This window comes from Microtus ochrogaster, chromosome 8 (assembly GCF_000317375.1).
Source record: "Microtus ochrogaster isolate Prairie Vole_2 chromosome 8, MicOch1.0, whole genome shotgun sequence".
Classification (NCBI taxonomy): domain Eukaryota; kingdom Metazoa; phylum Chordata; class Mammalia; order Rodentia; family Cricetidae; genus Microtus; species Microtus ochrogaster.
In genome coordinates this window covers 18,694,526-18,716,328 of record NC_022015.1, presented here as the reverse complement: position 1 = coordinate 18,716,328, position 21,803 = coordinate 18,694,526, and the positions used below count along the sequence as shown (strand labels likewise).

Here is a 21,803-nt window from a genome sequence, read left to right as displayed (position 1 = left end):
AGGCACATGTTTAACTGTGTGAGCATGTATGCAGGCACATGTTTAACTGTGTGAGCATGTATGTAGGCACATGTTTAACTGTGTGAGCATGTATGTAGGTACATGTTTAACTGTGTGAGCATGTAGGCAGGCACATGTGTACCACAGCGCAGGTCTGCGAGGCAGAGTGTAGTCTATGGGATTAGTTCTCTCCACCATGTGTGCTATGGGGGCTGAACTCAGGGCATCGGGCTTGGTGGCAAGTGCTCTTACCCTCTTCCTGCCTGTTGTTTGTCTCCTGAGACAGGGTCTCATGTAGGCCAGGCTGGCTTTGAACTCTTGATCTTCCTGTCTCTACTGAACCTGGTTCTCAGACTCTGTTTCCTCTGCGGCTAAGGTAGATCCAGCGGATTGTGGGAAGCCTGGGGCCCCTTCTCCATGGCCTCTGAGTGAGTTCAGGCTGGCATTTTCCTCCTTGCCTTAACCTCTGCTCTAGACGTCTTCATGTTTCTGTGACAAATTATCGACTGCTGAGCCTCTTGGCGGCCACCATGGTCTTATTACTTACTGTGATGGTTTGAGTTGGAAAGGCCCTGTAGACTCATGCTATGAGTTTGAATGCTTGATCACCAGTGAGTGACACTATTAGGAGGTGTGGCCTTGTTGGAGAAATGTGTCACTGGGAGTGAGCTTACTACTTATTTACTCTGTTATGGTGGGTGTGGACTCAAGGACTCACACATGCTGCGTGGGCACTCACCAGTGAGCCACACCCTAATGTCAAAATGGTTTTTAAAACTTCATTTATGTGTATAGGTATTTTGCTTGCATCTGTGTCTATATATAGGTCATGGGATCCCATGGCACCGGAGTCATGGGCAATTATGAGCTGCCGTGTGGGTGCTGGGAACTGAACCTGGGTCCTCTGGAAGAGCAGTCTGTGCTCTTAACTGTCGAGCCATTTCTCCAGCCTGTGTGTATGTGCCTGCATGTGTGCATGTGTGTGTGTGTATTGTGTAGTGTATCATCTTGCTATAGTCCAGATTAATCTCAAACTCATGGTCCTCCTGTCTCAAACTCCGGTGTGCTGGGCTCACACCTAACTTAGAATGCTCTTTTATTTTTAAAGCATATGTCACATAACAGGACCCCTTATTTGACCTCCCTGTGGGTCACATCTTACTCAGGGTAAACTCAATATTGTTGCTATGGCCCTGATAGGCTTCGTGTGACCTGGTCTTCTAGCCAGGATGTCATCCTCTGCTACCTTCCCTTCCTCAGCTCCGGAATACTTGCTGTTCCTTTAGTCAGCCAAGCGGCTGTGTGCTTCAGGGCCTTTGCAGGTGCTGTTCCTGCTCCTAGAACACTGTTCCTCCAGGTCTCTGTCACAATTACACACTCTTAGCGAAATCTTAGTAACACCTAAGTGCAGATGCTAGAGACAGGACTCGTATGGGCTCCCCTTTGATGCTCATGACTACTGCATTGCTTTATCAGTGTTTGCCACACCATGCACATTGCATACTTGTGGATGCAGATGTACATACATTTTATATATATGGAATCATGAGTTCCCTTTCTTATCAGACCCACAACTTCCCTCCTCATCCCCCTCATCTCCCTCCACCCCCAACTCCTCCTCCTCCTCTTTCTTCTTCTGTGCTGTGGGTAAACCAAGACCTAGAGCACGGTAAAGCATGGTTTCTACCCCGGAGCTGTACACAAGTTCTCCCGTCCTTTGTGAGCAGCTATAAGATACCCTGCGATATGGAGACTTCATTTAAGCAGCAGGATGTTCGGTCTGTGTCTCTTTTGCACTTTGTTCTGTAACATAGCTAAGCCTTGGGGACCTGCGCACGTCTCTCCTTCAGAGGCCAGTACACTCCCAGACCCGGGAGACAGCCGTCTGTCACTTTTCCTTCTCTAGGTCTAGTTGTATGACAAGCGCCACATCTCTTTTTCTCCAGAGGACCTCGTGCCTCACTCTCTCTGGGGTTTCCACAGTGACCTCTCAGCTGGCCGCCTGTTCTCCAGGCTGCACTGCTTAAAATCCATTCTGCACCTACAGAATACTCTAGAAGACAATGGTGAGGGTGAACATCTGCCATCTGCTTATGGCAACATGGGGCCTGGCCAAGGGCTCTATCTAGGCCTGCCTCCCTACCAACATCCGTTTCCCTAACTCTCCAGCATCTTCTCATGCCTCTGTACCTTGTTGATATTGCTTGACCTTACAAACTTCTATTCATACTTCAAACCCTTCATAGACACGGCCCGTTTTGAAAAGCCATCCCTGAGCCTTCCCAAGATGCCTGTCCACAGTGGGTCATGTCAACCCCAATCACACTGTTTCAGAGCCACCTGTACCAGACTGGCACTCCCTCGGGACAGGCCATATGTTTTGTCCTCTCTCACCCTAGAGTGCCAAATATCATTGACACATAGAAAGAGTTTAGTAAAGGTTTGATGAATGAAAAAAGGAAAGAGGGAGGGAGGGTGTCTTGGGCGTGGATCTGGGGGATACCTTTTGTCTAGTGACCTGGCTCCAACCTCTGCAGCCTGCATCTGCTCCAGCCTACATGGCTGAGCTGCTGTAAGCCGTCTCCATCTCCACTTCCTGCAGCCAGCAAGCCACGGTCTTTGAAGGGTACTGGGCAGAAATTTGTGTAAACAATGTCACAGGGAGCTGGTTTCAGGTCGCTGATCCAGGCTTTGGCTGAGCTGGTTCTCAGCCGCGCTCCTCCGGTTTCTCAGCCTCCCTACTGCTCTGTCCTGATCATAGCGCAATTCTTCTGCTCACTTAATTTAGTGTGTTTTATTGCTTATGTTGGAGAACAGGGGTATGTGGAGATGGGAATATACTGGAGAGAGAGTGGAACCAGTGCCACAGGGGCCCCAACTGCCATTGGTACTACCCTGGGGCCGTTGCTGGCCTGCACAGTCCTCAGCCCTGCTGCCTGGGCTTCACAGTAACAACCTTTCTTGAAAACAAACACCCAGCAGAGCCTGTTTGCCTGGTGCCATTTTGCCCTTCACCCCACCCCCTACCCCAGGCAGGCACACTGTCACCTTGCCCAGGAGCAGGCTGTCCTGTTCTCTGTCACCCAACCTGCATCTCAATTGTCCCTCTGTGTGTGACTGGAGCAAGGCAGTGTGGAGACACCCCCCTCCCCGCCAGCCAAGCTCTAGAGAAATGATTCTCAGCTGGTGGGTCCTGACCCCCTTGGAGGTTGCACATCAGATATCCCGCATATCAGATATTTACATTATGACTCATAACAGTAGCAAAATTGCAATTATGAAGTAGCAATGAAATAATTTTATGGTTGGGGTTCACCACAACCTGAGGGTCACAGCATTCAGAAGGTTGGGAACCTCTTTTGTAGAGGGACAGACAAGCTGTCAGAGCCACAGTCTGTGGACAGAGACCCTCAGGAGGAGAGGCTGATGCAGGAACAGTCTAGAAATGGTTTCTTGTCTGGTCTCAGGGCAGCAGGAGGAATAGCCCTGTGGGGACAAATGGCCTGTGAAAATGTGGGCTGTGTTGTCAGTGTGGGGACAGCAGCAGGTTCTCAGGAGACAATGGTGGAGAGCTGAGTAATGGAAGGACAGGAGCCCAGAGAGGTTTAAGTGCTCGCTCAAGGTCACACAGCACTCTTTGGTCAACCCTGACTCACCTTCTGCTGTAGAGGACGCTTGACCAATGTCCTGTGGGCTCTGCCGCTTCCCTCCTCAACCACCCTTCCCTTCCAGGCTGCTGAGCCTCAGGGCCACCGGACCCACCCCACCTCCCTAGCTCCAATTCTGTCTTTCTTTCCCAAAGTTCAGCATCTCTAATTATGGACTCATGTAAGCCCCTCAGCCCGGGGGAGGACGGCTCCCAGATCACAACATCTAACGATTACTTTAGCTGCTCCAATTCCAATTATGCAGGATTACCTTTCCAGGTAATTAGGGATCTGGGTAGCTTCGCCTGCTCTTTCCCCTCGCAGAGCATTGTATTAACCCTGACCAGTGACCGGCTTTCATGTTCTATAATTGGAAACGCTTCCTCAGTGCCGAGAAGCCTGTTGAGCGTAAACAGCGGTGATTTAAATTTCTAAGTGGCTCTGCGGGCTCAGCACACTCTGCTGAGAGATCGCTGTGCCTCTCAGGGGTCCATGGGCTCCGCACAGGGTTGGGCGGTGCTCATCCCGCACGTTTGTGGGCGGGGACCAGGACCCACAGCCTCGGTTAAGAGAACATTTACCTGGAAGTCTACCCGCTGCTCACTGCTGAACCACCCTGCTTGGGATGTCCTGACATTTGTAACCAGATCTTATAGTCTGTGCTAGTTCGCCTGCTACTGTAACAAACACTTGACATCACTTACGAAGAGGCAGGATTTGTATCTGCTAACAGTGTGGGAGGCCCCATCCCCTAATCCTTGGCCCTGTCATTTTGGGCTTATGTGAGGCAACACATCTGGCAGAGCACACAGAGGGAAGGGAGGACCAAGCTCCCAAAATCCCCTTTGAGGCCACCCCCCTCCCCCATGACCTCACTTTCTTCTCAAATCTGCAATTGCCACATCTCTTACATAAGTGGCACATTACTTATGTCTGACATCTGCTGTGTGCACGATACTATGTGCTGGTCCATGGTGCCTGAGCAGTGTGAAGCATATTCCAGATACCCTACACCACCAGGCCCAATGCAAACAAGATGCAAATGCTATGCAAATGAATAGAAATAGCTGCTGGTCTGCCTCAATAAGGCAATAAAAGCCAATCTATGTTCAATATGGATCACTTTCCTTTTCTTGAGGCAGGATCTCACTACATACCTAGCTCAGGCTAGCCTCAAACTCATGATCCTCCTGCCTCAACCTCCTGAGTGGTCAGGAGATAGGGGTACACCGCTGTGCCTGGCACAGTCTGTTTTTAAGCATTTCCCTTGTATAGTTGAGCCTGGGCACAGACTTGTGACTATAGAGAGCAGACGGTGGTTTTCTCCATGTAATTTACTAATGAAAACGCATGGCTATTAAATAGGTGCTCTGTGCATTCACAGACAAGCACGCATAGCTATAGAACCCACTACCTGGTTAAGACACAAAGCCAGGGCCAGCTCAAAGATGGAAGACCCAGCATAGAGGGTCCCCTGTGTGTGGTTCGAAGCTGAAGCTGCTGGGCTTTGTGCCTCCCCTGCCACCCTTACTTGGGGACACTCTGCTTACTCTCTCTACGGGTGTTGATTTGGTTTGTTGTTTGCTCTTCCTCGACAGCGGCTTTAGGGAGCCAATTTGTTTTTCTTAGAATGCTTTGCAATTACTAATAGGAACAATATCAAAAGCTCCTAGGGCTGAGAGATGGCTTAGTTGGTAAAGAGTTTGCTTGACAAGTGTGAGGCTCTATGGGTAGCATAAGCCTGCAATCCCAGCTCTGGGGAGGTCGAGATGGAGGATCTCTGGGACTCACTGGCCCACCAGACTAACTTGCTTGGCAAGCTCCAGAACTTTGGAAGAGTAAAGTAAAATATAAAACTAAAACAAAAACAAAGAAAGGTGAATGTCAGTCTGAAGACTGATATTCAATATTGTTCTCTGGCCGCGAAATGCCCAAACACACCTGCATAAAACACACACACACACACACACACACACACACACACACACACCAATTTACTTCTGTTTTAGTAAATGCCAGGCCCAGTCCTACAACTAACTGAGAAGTTGAGGCTATATCTGTATCAGGCTATGCTTGAGCAAACGGAGGCTAAGTGAGGTGGGGGACATCTTGTTGAGATAACATGGTCAGGGGCTGTGTTACCTGAATGTCTCCTGCCCCGGGGTGGAGTGGGGGAGAGGGCTATGGGAATGAAGGAATTCCTGGGCAAACTGGCCAGGGAGGTGAGCTGGGCAGGAAGGGATTGCTAGGGTGGGGTAGAGAGTGCAGGGGCTCTCGTGACTATCCAGCCTTCTGCCTCTTGTGTCTTGCTTCATTGTCTTCCTGCTCTTCCTACTGCTCTGAGAAAGGGACTGACTCCTGTTTCACTCCCCCAAAGGCCACATGCTAAAGGTTTGTCTTTCAGCCTATGGCACCTCAAATGTCACGGGTAGGCTTGGTGAGAGTCAGTTAGGTTGTCAGGGCTGGGCCTCAGAAGGGGACATAAGGACCCTAGACCCTTCTCCCATCTCCCTGCTTCCTGCCCACCTTTCCCCCTGTGTATTCCTGCCATGGTGGACAGTACCCACCCTAGTCCAGAGCAAGGGGCCAAGAGACTTTAGCTGAAACCACCTGTAGAGATATCCTCCAGTTGAAACATGTCTTTCAGGCTCAGGTAGCAAAACTCAGGAAGCCCTAAGAAACTTCTCAGACTTAGAAAGCTCTCAGGACCCCTTCTGCAGTCATGCAAACAGGAACAACTGTTATGGCATCTGGGGGGGGTGTGCAGCTTCTGGGGGTGCAGCTTCCAGGGGAACAGCTTCCAGGGTACAGCTTCTGTGAGTGACCCCAGTAACCCTCTGGCTCACCAAGTTAGACTCTGGGGAGGATGCTGTCTTTAGTCTGTTGTTGGTTCATTCATGTCACCCCAGAAAATTCACATGATACCCCTGAAGCTGTCAGCCAAGGTAAGCCTGTCCAGTCCCAGTTGACTCTCCTGGGATTTTGACCCCTGGAACAGAAATACAGGGATGTGGGCTCAGCTGCTGTTCCCAGACAAGGAGCTGAGACCCTCAGTGGAGTTCTGTGGCTGCCACCTGCTCCGTGTAGTAAGTCTTTCTCCTGAATAAAGTCTCTAGGAAATATTGGGGTCCCCTTTGCAGCACCCTCTCTCAGCCCTGGCACACAGTAGACACTTAATAGGCACTGTCTGCATACCAGCCTACTGCAGGCATGTTATTCCACTGAAATCTCATCATAGGCCTCAAAGGGGGTTTGATTTTTCTTGTTTCTCAGGTAGGGAAGTTGAGGCTTGGAGAGAGACCAGAGCATGTTCCGGGCCACACGGTGTCAGAGCTAGGGTTTAGTTGTACAGCATTACAATATACAAGTGCCATGTCAAAAAACATGGGCTCTGGATTCGAATTCTGTCTCTGCCGCAGTCTTTGTAGGACATCAGACATGCTTCCCATCTCTTAAGCTCAATGTCCCTCCGTAAGATGTGGGGGTCACAGCATGCAGTTTACGGAGTTCTGAGACCCAAGTGAGAAGATCCACACAAGAGTAGATGGACAAATATCTGGTTGGGTGTTTTGTTCTGTTCCCCCAGCTCCCCAGTTCCTCCTGGCTAGCGGCAAACTAACTTGGAAACAACCTGGTTTGTGTTTGTGTCTACTCAGCTAATGTTCAGTTCACTCCACTGAGGGTGGCACAAGATCCCATCCCCCCCCCCCCCGGCATGCTCCCACCCCTTTTCCTTCTTCCCACAGCTCTCAGGTATGTGTCAAAGCTGTAAGACAGCGACTCAGAGAGTTGAGCAAGGAGCCTGACGTTGCACAGCACAATACCAGATCCTCTTGGCCTCTTGGCCTCGTGCTGCTTTTGCCCCATCAGAAATGCCTTCCCACCCGCACTTCTGGTCCCTCTTCTGCTTCCTGGGCCCTGGATAAGCTTTGGGCTGCTCACTGTGTGTTCCCCCTGCCTGGGAGGGCCCTTCCTTGAAGCAGACAGCTGTCAGGGTCCACGTGTTGGAGCAGCTGAGGGAATCCAAGGCACCCTCTGCTCCCGCGGCATCCCATCTGCCGCCTCCCACAGCCATCTGCTGGGCTTGCCGGCGGCATTGCGATGCTTGAACGTGGCGTAGATGCCCAACAGGCTTCATGGCCTTGTGGCATCAGGGAGCCACCCACACTTGCAGCCCCTGGAACCTCAAACTCTGGGCAGCCTCCCAAGGGGGCATTCTTAGAGGCCAGAATCCACTTAGCCTTGTCCCTCCACCCTCCCAGGTCAGCTGGATGGATGCCAACGAGACTCCTCTGGCTCTCTGTCCTGGGCTGCACTGTCCTTGCTGGCCTGGAGAGAGGCCCGTGTGCGTGCTGGAAACACGGTTTCTCTGGGCGGCTTCTGCCTGGTAGCCCCCAGCATTTGTCTCTCCCTGTCTGTAGACTGGCATGGAGTCTGTCCACCCCACTCATTAGGTTCTGTTGATTGTGGCGCTGGGGACAGAGGAGCCCCAAGCTTGCCAAGACAACACTTTGATGTCTAGTCACATCCCCAGCCTGCTCTAAGTCACTTTAATGGTAGCTGTACTGAAATTTTGTGGCCCTCTTGGGCAATCTGCCCATGGAACGTGTCTACTCTAGCAATAGCGTCAGAGCTATGTGCCCACTGCCACCCAGTCTAGAGCATCTTTGTCACCCACCACCTCTCCCTCCACAGCTGCCCCCAAACTAGACAGAGACAGCACCCAGTGCCCTGCTGTTGTGAAGTTGTGTCCCCTGCATGAATTTCACTTCTAAAGGGTTTTTAAAAAGAGTTATCCGTTCTCTCTCTCTCACTCTCCCCCTTTCTGCATGCATGTATATGCATGTGTATACATGCGTGTTCATGTGTGTTCTTGCGTGTATATGTGTGTTCTGATGCACATATGTGTAGAGGGTATAGGTGTGCATGTACATCTGTGTTTAAGTGTTTCTTTTCTTTTTCTTTTGGAGCTATCGTCACTGAACCTGGGTTTCCTGGCTTCAGGAGACCAATGAGCTGCAAGGACTTCTTGTCCCCTTGGGGGTTGCAGGTGTACGCCACCCGACCAGGCTTTGTACATGGGCACCGGAGTCCCCCTCAGGCCCTATGTGTGTGCTGCAGGCACTTTACCCACTGAGTCACCTCGCCAGCCCAGTAATTCATTTCTTTTGATTGCCAAATAATGTGCTTTTGAAATTGACACAATATTTGTACTTATTTATGGGGTATCAGACTTTGACGTGTGGCTGTAATGTGTAATTATCAAATTGGGTAATTAGCATTCTCAGTTCCTCCAGCAGTTACTTCTAGAGGCTCTAAAATATACAGTAAACCACTGTGGACTGTACCAACCCTCCGGCTCTCTCCTCCGAAACTCGCTTAAACTGGTTTTCCTTTTGGTATGGATGGAATACATTTTGCTGAGCTATTATTTATTTGTTTAAACCTTTTTAAAACTAGAGAAAATAGCACAATTCAGAGATGTGGGAAAATACACAGAGGGCTTGACAGGCCATCGTAAATCAAAACCCCCAGGCTGGGAATGTGGCTATCCCACTGCCTCCTGCACAGGGAGCTCTCGCTTTGCGCTTAGCGTTACAGCAGCAGCTGGCAAGCTGGGGCTTCTTGTCTTTTTTTAAATAAAGTTTTATTGGGACACAGCTGTGCCCATTCTTTCTGTGTGGCTGTGGCTGCTTTTGTGCTACAAGGTCAGAGTTGAACAACAGTGGCTGACACTGTTCACTCTCTGGTTCTTCATAGAAAAGTCCTCAAGGGTCACACTCATGGTGTGGCATGTGTCAGGATCATATGTCTTTGTGCGTATGTGTATTTATGTGTATGTGTGTGTGTGCCCATATGCATGAGAGTGCACACAGAGGCCAGTGTTTAACCTACGGTGCTTTTCTCAATTACTCCCCATCTTATTTTTTGAGATAGGGTCTCTCGCTGATCCGAGAACTTGTGGTTTGGGACAGTCTAACTGAGCATGCCCAGCCTTTGCATGGGTGCTGGAGAAGTCACATAGGTGCTCATGGCTCCAGGGCAGGTTCTTAATGAAGTGAGTGCTCTCCTTACCCGCCCTCCGTTTCTTCTTAAAGTGAGATAATAAATAGCCCATCACGAGCGCAGGCCACATTTACCTGCCGAGGAAAGCTCAGCTGTCAGGAAGAGTGACAGTGATCACAGGTGTGTAAATATCTGTTGGAATCTCGATTCTATTTTATTTTGTAGTTAATGCCCAGAACGGCAGCTTCTGAGTCACGTAGTGTGATTCAGCGTTTAATTGCAGAGGACTCGGCATACTGTCTTCCAGAGCAGCTGGACCGTCCCACGTTCCCACTGGTGATCCAGTTCCCTTACCTCCTGGCCAAGACCAGTCCTCACCTCCTGCCGCCCTGAGCTGACGCTGACTGGATTTTTGCAGAGTCTGGAGAATGCTTCTCTGGGTTTCTAGAAGATTATTTTCTGTTGCTGTGATAAATACTATGGCCAAAAGCAACCTGGGGATGAGGGTTTGTTTACAGGTAACACTCCATCACTGAGAGGGCAGGAGCTCAAGACAGGAGAAGGTAGGAGCTGAAGCAGAGGTCATGGAGGCTTGCTGCTTCCAGACTTGCTCCCCATGGCTTGTTCAGTTGGCTTCCTTATACAGCCCAGACCACCTGCCCAAGGGTAGTACTGCCCACAGTGGGTGGGGTCCTCCTACATCAATCATGAATCACAAAAATGCCCCACAGGCCAAGCTAAGAGAAGCATTTCTCGACTGGGGCTTCTTCCAAGGTGGCTCTGGTTCGTATCAAGTGGACAAAAATTAACCAGTGTGAGGTGGTTGTCTGCTCTTGAAAGTGGGTGGTTTGGTGGCCACCCTGGCCAAAGCCTTCTGTTTTCAGACCTTAGCCTGGCCTGCTGTTGGAGCTGGGATTTCTCCCCCACCCTGTACATGTTCCTCACCCAAAGGGCAACTTGTGAGCACGAACTCCAATGACATCAGTTCATTCCCTCTTTGAGCTTCTTTACTTGGTGTGGATCTCAAGACATGGCCGCTAAATCTAACCTCACGGAGCTTCCCCTCGTGGTTCTCTTCCAGGGTCACGGGTTTAGCTTTGTGATCCATTTCAAGCTAATCTGTATAGAGTTGTCCTGGGAGAAGTTGATCCGTGCTGCCGACTGGGCTCTGTGCTTTAGAGCCTGCGCCCTTCCTGTTCTGCTGAGTTCTCTCCCTGGGCTAAGCACACCAACCCCAGGTTATCACCTGTGCCTCCACTCTGCGGGTGGAGAGAAGGATGCACTGGAGGGGGCTGCCTGGCTCCACTCTCCACCCTCCACTGTGTCCCCCTGTTTCCTGTGGGACACCACAAGACCTCTGCTGTCCCCTTGTCTGGATCATAGATGGAGTTGGAGGCGCTCGAACCACAGGCAGCCCCTTCCCTGTTGTCAGAGAGTCCTGGGTTCTGCCCCTCCTTCATTTGACACAACACATGTCTGAGGACTTCTAGGGGCACAATCTAGACTGTCACAGGTCACAGTCAGAGTGCCGGGACAAGGCATGAGGAAAGGGGTGCAAGGCCTAGCCAGGGGTGAGGAGTTATGGGGGCTCAGATAACATTGGAGTGTACGTGTGTCACACCGTAGGGACATCTGAAACCCTGCTTCACCAGCTGCTGCCCAGATAGGCCAGGTGCTGCAGGGGGAGCTGGGCCGACCGCCGTGTGGATTTATTACCTGTCTGCTTAGTACAAGAGAGAACCTGGACTGTCAGTCACAGGCTGTGGAGGCGAGTGCCTGGGCTAAAGACGACCCCCTCCACTCTTCAACTGTTTGCTTATCTGTGCTGTGGAGATCGACACAGTGTCTGCTTGCCAGGGTTGAGGGAGGTCCTAATTGTGGAAATTGGAATAAAAGGCTCCAGTTAACAACGGGAAAAGATTTGTGTTTGCTCATTGCTGTCATTTCAGTACTGAGAACACGTTCTGCCACACAGACAGGCATGGTCATAAACATACCCAGAACTATCCACTCTGCCCACCTTCCATCCTGGTGTGCATCCCGTTCACCCCCTCACCCACCCTCCCCTACTCACCCATCCACCCGCCCACCCTCCACCCATGTATCTATTTATTCACCCATCTGTTCTACTCATCATCTACTCACCTGCCCACCCTCTGTCCATCTATCCACCCATCCATGTATATCTACTGTCCGTATGTACAATATGCACACCTACATCCATGTAGCCATCAGTCCATCCACTCATCCATCCATCCATCCATCCATCCATCCATCCATCCATCCATCCATCCATCCATCCATCCATGCACCTACTCACTCATCCCTGTGTCTGTTCACCCACTCCCTTTCATCTATCATGTGTATCAGTCACTGGAGCTATATGATCTAATCCTGAGGCCCTGTTAGTTCTACTGATTCTCTGGCCCGAGTGTACACTGCCTTGTTTTTGGCAGCATGAAGCTGCCCAGGACTAAGTGTATCTAGGTACTTGTTTTCAAACATTTCTTTGTGTCTGTCTTGTGATGTTTATCCTTGTCTTTTTGTTTTTTGAAACAGGATGGTCGTCTGTCTTAAGACTTGGTACATGTGAATGTCAGGGTTAGAGGGGGGCACATGTGTATTGGGAGAGGGTGGTGACCCGCTCCTTCACATCCCTGGGGGTTTACTTTGTTTTCCTTTGCCTTAGAAGTAGTAAGTTAGCCTGTGTCACAGGGTCCTGCATGTGGAGAGCTGACACTTGAGCATGCATGTCCTGTGCAGCCAGGCCCAGTCTCCTCCTCTGTAGTGGCTTTGATTCTCCTGGGCTTTGGCATCTCCATCAAGCCCCTGGCCATGGATGGAGAACAGCTGAGTGTGGTCAGTTCAGCTTGGACATGGTTCATCCTATTGACTATAACTCAATAATATCACTGTGCTCAGCTACACACATGGGAAATGAGGGACACGGGACAGTCTAGTGATATGTGAAAATTCCTGTCATGTCCCTGACTCTCCTTCCTGTCCACTAGGCCAGAGGATCAGGGGGGAAGGCTGCAGGAAGAGGGCTGTAGGGGGAGGGCTACAGAGGGAGGGCTGCAGAAGGAGGGCTGCAGGGGGAAGGCTATAGGAAGAGGGTTGCAGGGGAGAGGGCTGCAGGGGAGAGAGCTACAGTGGGGAAGGCTGCAGGGGGAAGGCTGCAGGGGAGAGGACTGCAGTAGGGAGAGCTGCAGGAGAGAGGGCTACAGTGGAAGGGCTGCAGGGGAGGGCTGCAGGGGGAGGGCTGCAGGAGGAAGGACTGCAGGGGAGAGCTGCAGGGGGAGGACTGCAGGGGGAGGCTGTTCTGGCCTTCTCCTCTTCCTATAGATATGTGGCAGACGGTGAAACCTGAGGCTTGTGGGTATGAGCAACCCAGAGTTGTGCTCCCATGGCCCCAGAGCTGGCCTTCTGCACTTCCTACACTCCCTGAGCATGGGAGCATGGGATGGGGACAGTTTAGGGGTGAAGGAGGTCCTGGGAAAGCCTCTGTCCTGTTTTGGGTAGATATTGCCGGAGATGTGAAAATACAAGAAAGCAGACATCTCCAGAAAGGGAACTCTTCCTTTTGTCAGTGACTGCAGGGCAGCAGTTTCCCCATGGAGCGGAGACTGACAGATGCAGCGTGGGGTGCTGGGGTTGTAGAGGATGTAAGGGGGAAGTCTGGGGGTGGCAGAGTCTGTCTGCGGGTCAGTTCCCCTGTAGCCTGGAAGTGGCAAATGCCAGCGTTTGGTGTGTGGTGCTCCTTAGCTTCCACAGATGTCACCAGCCTACCTTCTGGAACCTCCTTGTCACCTGAGGCTTTGGGTTGTTAACCCTTCACCTTCCCTGCGACACGTCTCCCCTCAACTAAAAACCTCTGGGCTGGCTGCCACCCTCTCTAGATGGCGGCTTCCATCGCTTGCCGCTTTGAAATTGGAGCTGAGAATCAAAACTAGAAATTACCTGCTTTCAGGCGCTGTTCCTTGCTGATCTCGAGGTCCCCACTGCACGTTCACAGAGCTCCTATTGATCTGCTGGAGGGTCACCACACCCAGGTGTGTGCGTTCATGCAGAAAGTGAGACCTTGCTTTTGTTCAGATTGGTTCTGCCTTGCCAAGATTCACTCTGTCTTGTCAGTTCAAACTGTTCTTTCTCTGCCAGGGCAACAGAGGCAGTGCAGAGTTTGAGGAGACCTGCCAGTTCGGGTCACTCCTCTGACACTGCTTTTTCTTCCTCTGGTTAATTTTGTGCTGAGCACGAGGGAAAGGCACACCCTACTCCTTTTAGCAGGCTCCTCGTGGCAGGGTTAGGTCTGCCTTGACAGGATGCTAATGACCCCAGGGTCCTCCCCGCCAGGCTGTGGCATTATGGAATATTTCCATCAGGGCACCAGATGTTTGTTAAGGGACATTTTCTTCAAGGGAGACCTGTGCAGATACTGGAATCGCGGTCCTTGGGAAGTCAAGGGTCACCCTTTTTAGCCCCCAGGACATTCACAAGACGATCATCTTCATTGGCAGGGACTCTGTAAGAGGAGAACCCATAAGACACATGCATCTTCATGCTGCACAGGGTTGTTGAGGTTCTTGGAGAAGGATATTCATTGACTGAAGGTCTTAGATCCCAAAACCCAGTTACCTGGGTAACGCCTGGCTGTGCTTGAGGTGGGATCAAGTTGCCAGGCAAGCATTCACTGGACCGTGTCCTCGGCAGAGCTTCCTGTGGGCTGAGTGGACAAGGCAGGGGAAGGAATTCTAGGTGGAGGATCAGTGCCTGTGAAGTCCAGGAGGACAGACGCTTGCGGGCTATTCTGTCTACAGCAGCGACCAGCTCTAACAAGACAACAAGGGGCAGAGAGTAGTGGGGAATCAGGTGGGATGTGTCAGTAGGCATAAACATCCAAAGTCACTCCAAGAGGGGCTGGAAAGATGGCTCAGAGGTTAAGAGCACTTACTGCTCTTGCAAAGGACCAGAATTCAAATCGCAGCACCCACATTGGGGGCTCACAACCCCCAGTAACTTCAGTTTCAGGGGACCCAACGCTCTCTGTGGGAACCTGCATACATAGGCACATACATACACAAAGACACTCACACATAGATAATAAATCTTCTTATAATTTCCACTCAGGGAGCTTGTGCTCCCTGGAACCCTGGAATCCATGCAGAGGATACTATATGGGAGCTAAGGTAGAGCGGTCTGATTTGAACACTGAAGGCTGATTTCCTGGTGTCCAGGCAGGAGGTAGCATCTTCGGGAGGCAGCAGCCTCAGAAGGCAGCTGGGTAGGGGCAGAGGGCTAGGTTCTTCAAGTGTGCCTCTGTGTGTGTGGAGGAGTTCAATGCCACGTGATCACTTAAGATATGGACTCATTTCCACAGTCACAGGGAGACCCACAGCCCAGTGTCCCAGACACCTCTTACCATCCATCGGAAATAAAGGCCCAAGCTGAGTCTTGTCAGCTCAGAATCTCTCTCTTTCTCATCAGTGTGTGGCCAGAGGGGGAAGGAGGAAGTGAAAGCAGAGGTCAGGCTTTTCCCAGCAGCCTCTCTGGGACAGATGGTTGATATTTGCTGATGGGGCCAGTGCTGGAGTAGACAAACTTAGTCTGCGTGCTCCTCAAAGCCCAACACGAGAGGCAAGATTTGGCGAGAAGAAAATCAGGTTTATTTTAGGACTGATATTGAGACAACAGGGTGGGTTCCCATCCTTCCAGCACCATCTGGAGGAACCCAGCATATGAAGGCCTTTTAGAGGGCGGGAAATGATAAACAGGGGCATGGGTGGGAGTCTTGCTGGGCACGGGTCTTTGTGTCCACTCCCTGCCCCCACCACTTTGGCCAGAATATACCAACCAGCATTGACCACTTGGGTTAGTTCCTCTAAATGTTTAGAAAAATACATTCTGTCCATTGTCATCTCATCTCACACACCCTTATAAACCGAAAGTCACTGGATGCTCTGGAATTTGTATATCTGAAAGAAAGATTATTTAACCTAATCGTTTAGACTATAGAAGGCCAGCAAAGAAGTAGAGGAACAGGTGGCTCACACAGTGGCCACTGTTACAGGGTGCGGCTCTCCCTGCTATCTGGACACTCACCGCAGGGCATCCTCAGCTTCCCATCCCCCTCTGTGTCCTCTCCCCAGAGTTCTGCTGTCATCTGTCTAGAATGTCCCCTATCACACCCCGCTTCCTCCTGTCTGCGAATTCTGCAGAGTCCTGTCTTATGTGTCTCCTTGTTTCCCGTCTTGCTCTCTTCACAGAAACCCTGAACTCCTTAAAGGCTCTGCCTGTTTCATTCAGTGCCAAACCTGCACGATGCTGGGCATCACCAGCCCTTGGCAATGGTCTAAGCCCCATGCTCCATAGAGCCTCTGCTGTGTGTGCCCCATCTCACCATCCCTGCATCCTTGCAGCAAGCCCACGGTGCAGCTTTTTCTCCAGCCTCTCCTTTGCAGATATGAAAGCTGGGGCTCAGAGAGGCTGACCACATTGCTTATGCTCAGACAACTATGAAGCCTGGAGTCAGCCTTCAAGCCCAGAGCTCTTTTGGGGAGGGAGTACTATTCTCCTCTTCATCTTCTAGTCTCCTCCATACCTTCTTGTTCTTGGAATTAAATTTCATACCTCATCTTGAAGCCTTCCCCCCTTCCCTTCCCTAGAGGGCTGCTTGAGCTTGAGTTGGAAAGATGGCTGCCACCTGTGGATGTGGTGCTGTCTCCTTGATGTGGATGCCTGCCTTGCTGTCTCACTCATTTCCTGTGGCTTTGTCCTCCATCCCCTTTAGGGCTGAGTTAGCAAACTGTTTGAGATGAAGAGCAAGAGTTAAGTTAGTTCAGTCTGTCACCATTAGCCCGTGGAATTCAGAACATGGGGTTTGGCATACAACATAGCTGGATTTCAGACAGGGGTGACACTTGGCCAGTACTGAACCCCAAGCCTCCCTGGACCCTTCAGACTGGGTCATAGGCACTGGCCTGTTGGCTACTTATTGAGCACCAACTGTCGTGCCTCCCTGCTGTTATTTCTAGGACCTGGTCTTCATAAACATGTTTTTACTGAGGTCAAAACTCTGGGGAAAAGAACAAGTGGCTACTACTTCTCTGATCAATGCCAAGTCTCTGATTGTCCCTGTGTATTTCCAGTGGATTGACTAATATGTGGTTTTGTCCAATCCTGTGCCTATCACACCTCTGCATACTGGCCACATGTAATTCTGTGTGAAATATTTATGTTTGCAGGTGTTCTGATGCTTGAGTTTCTTTCTACATGTGCTTAGAGTAGATAAATCATGTGTATATCAGTCAGTGATGTCTACAGTAAGGCTGTGTAACAAATTACCCTAAACTCAGTGGTAAGTGTACAAAAAAGGCTGAGTTTTCTTGTTTGTGACCGTCAGTTGCTATGGTGAGTGTTTGAGGGTTAATGGGTGGTCAGGAGCCACGGTAGTGTTTTGGTTGGCTTAGCCTACACATCTTCCATTATTCTGAGGTACCGACTCCGAGAATACTGCCAGAGCCATGGCAGAAATGCAGGAGGGATAAGTGGCATTATGTGATCCTCCAAGCCTTAACATCATCATTTCTGTATGTGCTCCCGGGACCATGCTTGTCAGAGACCCAGTGTTAATGGGATGGGGAAGGAGCAGCAAGAGAAGATGTTTGGTCATTGTAAGTGATGGTGGTCCCATAAGACTAAAGAGAGATGAAAATTTTCTCATTTCCTTATGAGTGGCCATTATAGTGATCGGTGCAACATGTTATATGTTTATGACAATGATTGTGTTGACCTTCCATGCTGCCCAAAGGAGAGATTATGCACTCACAAAGAAGGGCCCACCTGGCAGTGGTAACACCAGATAGTGCCATTTAACAAGCTACTACTCACCGGATGGTGGTGGCACACGCCTTTAATCCCCAAACTCAGGAGACAGAGGCAGGTGGATCTCTGTGAGTTCAAGGCCAGCTTGGTCTACAGAGTGAGTTCCAGAATAGGCACCAATGCTACACAGTGAAACCTTGTTTCAGGAAAAATTAACAAACAACAACAACAACAAAACCAAGTTACTACTCTATACTTTTACTGTTACTTTAGAATGTAGTCTTACTTATTAACAACTGGTTTGGGAGCTGGTCGAATGACCCGGTAGTTAAAAGCATTTGTTGCTGGGGCTGATGACCTGAATTAAATCCCTGGGCTCAACATCGTAGAAGAAAATCAACTCTCACATGTTGTCCTCTGACCTCCACATGCATAGCATGAGATGTAAACATGTGCACACATACATGCATGCAATAAATGGATGCATGGATAAATAGATGATAGATGGATAGATATAGATGGATAGATAGATACATAGATAGATAGATACATAGATAGATAGATACATAGACAGATAATTTTAGGTCCAGGCATCTTGATTCACCTGTAGTCTCAGCATTTGGGAGGCTGGGGCAGGAAGATAACTATTTCAAGACTAGCGTAGACATAGACAGTATACCTCGTAAGAACGCCCCCCCCTCACACACACGAGTGTAAAGTATGCCATGTCATGGTATCAACAGCTGCCCCCTGCCTTTGTGTGCATTTAGTCCCTTGATACATCGAGAGACCACATCAAAAGTCAGGCATGGCAGTGGCCATCTCTAACACCAGAATTTTGGAGGCTGAGGCAGAGGATTTCAAGTTCCATGCCAGCCTGGGTTACATGGTGAGACCTGGTCCTAAAAAGTAAAATAATAAAGCTTCATTGGGTGAGTGACCCCTGCCACACAGGTGTGTGTGTGTGTGTGTGTGTGTGTGTGTGTGTGTGTGTGACTGCCCTTTGAGTGTGCATAAGATGATGAAATTCTCTGACGCTGCACACTTCAGGATGTGTTCACGTTGTGAAGTCAGGCAGCACATTCAGCCCAGGTCCAGAGGATGCTGAATTTGCTGAAGAGCGATTCAGGGCATCGTTCTGCTTCTTAGTTCTCCACAAGCCCCGTGTTTGTGACCTGCGCACACAGCTCTGCCATCCAGCCCCACCCTGCAGAACCTGCTGCTGAGCAGTCCCTGCACACGCTTGCCTTTCTAGTGGCAGACAGTGAAGTGGTTCTGACTGCCTGTCACCGTGCTGCGACATGAAAACTCTTGCTGGTCCTTCTCTGGACCTGTGTGAGAACACCCTTGGGGTTGCTCTACCCTGGGACTGTATGCCATATACCATAGAACACCCGTAGATGGAGATAGTTAGGGATACGCATGGGTTGGGTGGGCAGTGTGTTGTGTAACTGTCAGGGAGCATGGTTACTGCTCTGTAGCCGGTTCTGTAGCCTCCTACACACCTAGGGCAGACTCAGCTCAACTACTCCAAGGGCTGCCATGCATGAAACGTAAGATCAAGTCAAGCCTGAGAGAAAATTAAGTCACAGGGCTGACTGGCTCAAGGTTGGGGTGGTGACCAGTGGAGAACACTTGCCTAGCAAGGGAGACTCTGGGTTCCACTTGGCACTGCAAGAAGTGAAATCAGGAGACCAGGAGAACAGGAGCGACAGGAGGCTGCTGCTCACAAACATGGGCGCTCTTCACAGTAAGCCTTGGGAGCATGCTCGGAAATAATGGCCACGTGAGGACCAGTAGATCTGTAGACCAGAGGCATGAGGCTTGTCATCACCTCTTACCTGCTCTGGTTTATATGACTTGCTGAGCCATGGACATGCTGACCCCGGTGTCATCACACCAGTGACTGCAGATGCTATTAGGGAGTGTAGATTTTTCAGCTCCTCTCTCTCTCTCTCTCTCTCTCTCTCTCTCTCTCTCTCTCTCTCTCTCTCTCTCTCTCTGACGGGGTCTCACTATATGGCCCAGGTAGACCTGGAAGTCATGGCAACCCTCCAGCCTCTGTCTCCTTATTAATTGTCTATATGACAATTGTCATACATGATTCTACGGTTGACCCACAAGTCATCAAGTAGGTCAAGACTATATTTCATTTTCAAGCCTAAGCCAGCTGAGTCTTCTCCAGATGTGTGTGCCCATCAGTCAGCACAGGGCAGAAAGGCGCTTCTCCATTCATTCATTTGCATTTCCCTGATTAGTAGTGGGTCTGAGAATCTCTTCATGTGCTGGGACTACAATCCAGAATCCTCTGATCTGGAATCCTCCCAGCCAGAGTCTTCCCTTTTGGTCCTCCCATCTGGAATCTTCCCACCCAAAGTCCTCCCTCTTGGTCCTCCCATCTGGAATTGTGTTGTGCTTTTTCTGAGGAGAAAGGCTGTGGTTAGGGAGTCGGCTGGCAATCCAGACACAGTAGCACAAGAACTGGCCAGGGATTCAACAAGGAGGAAGTCAAGTTTGTCTGCCTTGTCTCAAGCATTAATTATTTAACCTTAATTAGCAGTCCTGAGCAGGGAAACTTGTCCTTGATTGGTCCCACAAAGAACCCCAATGAAGACATTGATGTTACATAATAGATTTTTTTTTATATCTGGGGGTTAGCTGCAGGAGCCCCCCCCATAATAAATTCCAACACTGCTCCAGTACCTTATATAAATCAGCACAGCATGTGTACACACACATGTTCCTGCACCTGATAAACTGTCTCAAGTTGACTGACGGTGCCAGTGAGCTGATGTCATACTGTACATGCTCAGTTACGGGCACGATGCTTTTAAGGGCATATTTTCAATATGCGGTTGCTTGGATCTACAAATTTGGGACTCATGGATACAGCCAACCATATCTGTTTCGTTATGAATGGCGTAGAGGGAAGAGCGGCAAAACCTTTCCTGGTGCCCTCCTCAGATTGCCTTGCTGATCAAGAAAAGAGCAAGATGAACACGTGAGTCAGGCCCATGGTGTGGTCAGCATCTGCTGCACATGGAACCCTTGGTCCTTTGATATCTCCTGAGGGATGACGAAATGACAGACTGTCTGGTTCCTCTCTTTGTTCAGTCTGTGTGGTTACAGCATGGTCCCTGCTTAAAGCTGGCTAACACTGGCCCTGAGGAGACAGCATTGTGCAGCTGCCCTCCCTTCCCAGGCCTGCATTCCAGAATGGGGAACCAGACAAACTACCATTGCCAGCTTTTATGCCATAACCAAACACTGGGAAAAGGGCAGTGTGGGGTAGAGTGAAAAGGATGGGTTTTTTTTTTAGCTCGTGCATTCAACAGGCTTAATCCAGGACTATGTGGTTGTATGTACTGGGGTAGAACACTGTGGCAGTGGGGAGGCTGCTCTTCACTTCTTTGTAGATAGGAAGAGGCCGGAATGCAGTTTAGTCCCAAAGGACACATCCTTTTGGATTACATCTTCCAACATGGCTTTGCCTTGTCCTGTTTACTAATTTCATAGTAATGACATCATATCACAAGTGCTGGGACCTGGCTCCTTCCTCAAGGATCACGAGCTAACAAACAAACCCTAGTTCATGAGGTTTCTGGGACACAACATACACCATAGCATGAGCCATGACAGACTTACACATCGGGAGCATTAGCTTGTGTACGTGCCAATCAGGGAATGATGCAGAGACATAAGCATTTGGGAAGTTATAAAGGGGGTATCAGAGGGTGGCCATGTGGTTCAGTATGACACCACGGAGTAAGAGTAGCATGTGACCTCCAGATCCCTGGAGCCCACTGACCAGCCAGACTAGCCAAATGGGCAAGGCTTAGCTTCAGTGAGAGACGCTGTCTCAAAAAAAAAAAAAAAAAAAAGAGTAAAAAAAAAAGCAGCAGAGAAAGACACCTGACACTTATTTTTGGCATACGCGTGTGCACACAAACACACACACACACACAAATCGGAGGAAGCCATCACTCTCAGAGTGCATGCCTCAGCATCCACTGAGGAGCAGCAATGGCCCACACCCAGTTATCTACCTGACATTCCCAAGAAGTCCTAGACCTTGGACACAGCTAATCACAGAGTGTCTATGAAAGATGTTGAGGCTACAGTACACGTGAGCAGGTAAAGTTGATCGTGGTGAGGGCATGCTGAAGGAAGGTGAGGAGCCACTGTTCTTCATTCTCTTGCTGTGCCCTGGGGCCCTGGGGGGCATGTGACAAGAATCTGTTCTCAGTTTCCCCTCACCACCTTCCTTCCTTCCTTCCTTCCTTCCTTCCTTCCTTCCTTCCTTCCTTCCTTCCTTCCTTCCTCCCTCCC

General features: G+C 50.1%; 1 protein-coding gene across 2 annotated transcripts in view; it reads left to right on the top strand.

Annotated features, from left to right (window-relative positions):
* The window catches only part of Gsg1l (GSG1 like), a 205,189-nt gene that overhangs the window by 69,384 nt on the left and 114,002 nt on the right, over window positions 1-21,803 (top strand). The gene's annotated exons all lie outside the window — the stretch shown is intronic.